This window comes from Adiantum capillus-veneris, chromosome 6 (assembly GCF_014529385.1).
Source record: "Adiantum capillus-veneris isolate H3 chromosome 6, ASM1452938v2, whole genome shotgun sequence".
NCBI lineage: Eukaryota > Viridiplantae > Streptophyta > Polypodiopsida > Polypodiales > Pteridaceae > Adiantum > Adiantum capillus-veneris.
Window position 1 is genome coordinate 42,523,219 of NC_140936.1, and position 5,790 is coordinate 42,529,008.

The 5,790-nt window shown below is 41.3% G+C and overlaps 1 pseudogene; it reads left to right on the forward strand.

Moving 5' to 3' along the window:
* The first annotated feature begins 295 nt into the window (after positions 1-295).
* On the forward strand, positions 296-943 carry LOC147455414 (protein TIC 20-v, chloroplastic pseudogene; annotated as a pseudogene).
* Positions 944-5,790: the final 4,847 nt, after the last annotated feature.

A 5,790-nucleotide genomic window follows, 5' to 3' on the forward strand; every position in this document is an offset into this window, starting at 1 on the left:
AATCCGCGCTGGCATAGATCCAGCCCATGTGCCGGATGAAGTGCGTCACCTCCTCTTCGTCGTACTGAGCAATACATACCCCATCGTGCCATGCGTATCGTACCCCTGTGACCTGCACGAGAAGCTGGCACGTCATCTCTAGGATGTCTCCGATTACTACACATACATAGTCAATGATACCTCCGCCTCCTCTGAACCCAACCTCTCACAGTTTTTAAAAAAAATTGTGCGCGCTCTTTCAGACAGTTTAAAAAAAAAAAACTGTGAGAGAGGGAGAGAGAGAGAGAGAAGAGCGATGGCGTACATTGTGCACTGTGAGGGCATGGTGAGGGCGTCCTCAGCATCATCGTCCATCGCTCCCTTGATACCTTCCCTCCAGTCAACTTTCTCACAGCAGTCAAGAAGGAAATTAAGCTTCGCTTCTCATAGGGGTAGCAAGAGCAGGCCTTTGCATCTGACAGTGCATGCAGAAGGGCGATGTGGGGATGGCATAACTATAGCAGAAAGGATTGTTTCTGCTTCTGCGTACCTTCTCCCTTTTCTGGATGGTGTACAATATGGACGGTATTTTCTCACACAGTTCCCCCAAGCCCAGGTAGCCTTTAGACCTCTCTACCCACTCCTGCGTGTTTACTCCAACACCCCTTTTGCAAGTGTTGCAGTTTTCTTTGGCCTCTATTTCCTGGTCATCCAGAATCCAAACTTCAATTGCTATGTATGCTACAACACCATGCAAGCTGTCATGTTGGATATACTTCTCATTCTCCCGAGCCTTATAGAAGGCATTTATCATCCACAAAGCGGTGTTGGCTTGGAGATTCTGCTGGTGTTTTACAATACTGTTTTCTTTTATCTGGTTGCCTGCTTCCTTCTTGGAAGTGGGTCATGAAAGACTCCACGCCTTCCTCTTATTGCAGATGCTGGAGATGCTCAGGTCATGTGAGGTGCACCATTCTTTCATGTAAGCTTACAAGAAATTGTGTAACACATTATGTAACAGCTTAAACTAGAAAATATAGTATTTGCAAGTGTAGTATATCCAGTTTCTTTCAAAAAAAAAAGAGATAGAGAGAGAGAGAGAGAGAGAGAGAGAGAGAGAGATAAGCCAATACTACTTGCTTGAGGTAGTTAGCGTTATAATCTTTGCTAGCAACCTACTCACCATTTTGTGCTATGTTTTTTTCAAGAGAAACCACACCGCCGAAGCCAATGGCATTGATAGCCGTTTTTTCGGCTCTTTGTAATTGCCACAGTGAGTTACCTCACCCTACAAAAATCACCCAAACACTGTGGCTATCCCTGACATTTCACTGTACATAGGCGTGTGTGAGTTAGGGGGCTTTTCCCATATCTTCTTAAAAACCCTCAGCTAGCTAGTCACTGGGCTAGGTGAGCCAAAAAATAAAAATAAAAAAAATAAAAAAATAAAAGTATATTATGGCCTCTTTGTGTGTAAATATTTCATTGTATATATGGCCTAAATATAGGGATTTTTTATAATTATTTTGGTATTTTATTTAAATATTTCTACTTAGGTGTGTGTTTTATTAAACCTATGTACACCTTCTTTTATCCTCTTACACCATAATTATTTTATTTTTTTATTTTTTTTATTTTTTATTTGCCAATATGTACATACTCTAACCTCATATTTTTCCTTTATACAAATCACTCCCACATTTTCACCCTCACCCTCGTGAAAACAAAAAATTGATTTCTACTCATTGGTCAAGTTTATTATATTATTTACTTGCATACCTTTTCCTCTTTCACCCAAAATAATTCAAAGAGGGACCATATCATATGATTCCAATATCTTTCCATATCCATAACTCCTCCATATTTTTATTATTATTTCTACTCATTATTCTAACACCATGTGCTCATTGAGCTAAAGTCCATGAATAGTCCATACACTAGTCCCACCATGTATATATTTCTTTATTCACCAATAATCCTCCTCCATGCATGTGTCAAGGGCAACTTGGATGCTTTGTATTATGATATGACAAAGGAGGGGCTCACTCTTGGATGCATTGTACAAATTCAACAAAGGAGGGGTCCACTAAAAGACTTTTGCAAGCATAAAAACAGGCTTTTTGGTGAGAATTTTGGCACCTATCTCCACTCCGAATTTGGAGCAGTGGTCAAAAGAGAAAATGTAGCCCACGCTCTGAATAATCACCTCAAATTTTTTCATGATTTTTGGAGCTACCAGCGGTGAGCTATGATTTTTTGAGTGGACCCCAGTCTGCCCACTTTTTTCACAAGTAGCCCATAGTCTTCTCTCACCTCTTTCCACACTTCTACACACACACACACACACACACACACACACATTTCTCTCAATCCCTCACTCAAACCTGCACCTTCAATGGTTTCTCTCACCTTCTTCACCATTAACCTCCCCACTTACTCCCATAGCTCTCATATGAGCTCTCCATGTACATACACCATCTCTATGCCTCTCTCTATTATCTCCAAAGTACAATTCCATCTTACTCCTTATATATATACATAAATTCAGCATGTGTACCATGCTTAACCTCTGCAAATCAAAAGATCTCATCAACGGAATTACCATTTTCATCACGATGATCAACCTTCGCAGCGGTGGCGTAAAGAAGAGAAGACGAAGAAGAAGATCGATGGTCATTTTGAGAACCTACACAAGTAAGTCCAAAACTTCTTCAAGCTTCACCATCACAAGGATTTGTTCACTTCATTCAACCATCTTACTCCAACCATCCCACCCATTCTACCCATTGTAAATATATCATTAACTTTCTAGTGATTACTAACACTAACCACTAACATACTAACACAAAATAGCCATTGACCTAACCATAAAAGACACCTCACCTCAAGACATGTGTATAGTAACTCTCTCTCTCTCTCTCTCTCTCTCTCTCTCTCTCTCTCTCTCTCTCTCTCTCTCTCTCTCTCTCCCTCTCCTTACTTACTTTCACCTTATCTACCATCAATAATGCTCTCTTTTGAGTCCACACCCATGACTCAAGCAGACAAAGAAGGCCCACAATGTTTTGATATTCAAAAAAATCATAATCTTGATTTGTTAGCTTGTAAATTAGGATTTCCAATAATCCTAATGAGGGGTCTCTAACCTATAAATAGGCCCCTCTCCTTCTTGCAAAACAACCTCCAATATCTCACATAGCACCCCAACACTCTATGCGTGAGGAGAGACTTAGGTGTAGCAACCACTTGTGAGCTTCACTCTTGGTGTGAGAGAAGCTTTCAAGCTACACATTGCAAGTGAGAGAGCGTGAGTTCCACAAATCTCAAAACCACTATTGTATATGCTCCTTCATCATCAATAAATTGAGGTTTGGTGCATCAAAGGCGTGATTCGACGTTCAAATCTTCGTCCTTCTATTTGTGCAATACGGTTTGGTGAATTCAAGGTGACTTGTGTATTTTGAGTTTTTATCGGTTGATCTTGATTTAAGGAAGTGTTTTAGTGTGTTTTTCATTGCCAATTTTGTGTCCATTGTAAGAGGGTATTGTGGTGAGAGGTCTCCCACACCCTAAGACAGTGTGTGTGTGTGTTTTGGCAATGTTTAGCAATCACTAAGCATTGAGTGAGTTTTGTATAAGTTCTACGATAGCATCATAACGAACCATCTCCATTTGCAAGTCACAAATAAGGTATTACGCAAGATACTTTTCTCTCTCTCTCTTCCCTTTGCTCTAGCTCTCTCTGGTCCATTTTGTGTGTGTCTTGGTGTGAGGTTGCTTGTGTGTGTTGTGTGGTGCATCTTCTTGGTTGTGCCAAAATCTCTCTTGCGTCCTAGTTCGCATACCATAACTAGGTGGTGCCCCTATCTTGTTTGGGTTTGGCTATGGGTTTGTTGTTGTGTTGTGCTTGTGGTTGCCCCAGCCCCAATTGAGCAGCACGGGAGCCTTGAGGGGTGTTTAGAGGTCGCCTCTCTTGTTGCCCGCCCCGGACCGCCTCAATTTTGGTGCCCCCACTGAGGACAGGCTTGTGTATGTTTTGTGTAGGCTCAACCTTTAGCATAATCAAGTAGCTTGCATGAATCACGAGAATTTGTATGATCCCTTCATTCCCATTGCAAGGCAAAAGGTACACATAATTGTTAGTACTAAGTTGCAATTTCAACGTGTAATTCGTAGAATTTTAGGTCCTCTTAGGTTGGCAGAGATAAACGCATCAGTAAATCCTTTTATTTTGCCTCTCATTAGGTACGACCTTAGTTTGGACGTTTATATTTTTGTTTTGTTTTAAGCATAAGGTCATGCATAGACAATGGATAATGGCCCAAGAATAGAGGTTTTCCCTTTTCATTTCACTCCACACATTAGAATAAACATTGCAATTAGTAGAAAAATCCATTTTCAACAACGTATGGTGTTCATGTTTGGTGCCCAAAGAGTAGGAGAAATTCTCGCGTCACCAAATCCTGTCATCCTACCTCTCATTGATTATCATAGGTCATTTGATGTGAATATTTTTATTTTGTTGTAGAATAGATTGCAATTTAGAGAATATTATTGTGTAGATCTTTTAAAGAAAGAAAAAACAAAACGCGTCACTTTGAAATCAATTCAATGGAGAACCAACGCCAAATGTCTGGATATCCTCTTTTCTTTGGAGAGCCTGGAGAGGATGCAGAATTATTTTTGGCAAATTTCAAGATGTCTTGTCGTATCAAGAGGATAGTAACTGATCAAGAACGTGTAGAAATGTTTGAGGTAGTCCTTAGGAAAGATGCTAGCACTTGGTTTGACTCTTTGCCTGAGGAAGTTAAAGAAAATTACATGGAAGTTGTCAATCATTTCAAGAGATACTTCTTTGATCCCCAAAACACTCAAAAGCTATGGCAAGACATTGTTTCTCATAAGCAAAAAGACTTAGATGACTACTACTTGTACAAGCAAGAGTTCCTACGTCTTTGGGCTCTATGGATACGAAATGTTGCTAACCTTGGTGATGGTGCAGAATTTCTAAAGAAGGAGAGGTTCATAGCCGGACTCTTTCCTGACCTTAAGGTAAAAGTTGAGGCGGGTGCACCTGCTACCTTTGATGCAGCTGAAACTAGGGCTGCTGAGAAATATAGGAAACTCAAGTGCTTAAGGGGGGAGGTTCCAATAGAAGGTCTTAGACCCAAAGGTAAGTCACAAGCATCAACATCTAAGGAGCTTCCTGAGGTAACGGTTGAAGTGATTGAGAAGTTAAATGAATCCTTAAGCAGCCTGTCAATTCACCTTGCACAAGCCGTAGGTCCAAAGGGACAAGCAAAGAAGTCTGAAGAGCGAGACCCACGACCTAGGAGAGTCTTGCAATGTTGGAATTGCGGTGAGTCTGGACATGGGATGTATAATTGTCCTTGGCCCCGTGGGGAGCCAGGGAAACCTAACTTGAATTACCCAGTGATGAATGCAGGTGAAGGAAGTAGTCAGCAACCACGGCTTATACAAAGGCCAAATGGAGCAAGACCACCTCCACAAGGAGTGGAAGCAGTTCCACCTTTGCCAGATCCAAATGTGCATGTGGTAGAGGTGACAAATTCAAATGAGTTTGACATGGAAGCCAATGGCATTAAGCGTGGCCGAGGAAAAGGTAAAGAGAAAGAGGGTGTCCCATCACAGAGTGACCATGGACAAGGCAAGAAGGCAAAGGAGACCAAGGAAGCTAAGAGGACTCGACGTCGTATCAATCTCCAAGACTTCCCTCTTGGACATGGTATGGCTCCATACAACCTGTTGGAAGACATGCGAGGTAAGGGTCTTGATATCTCATGGCCTCAG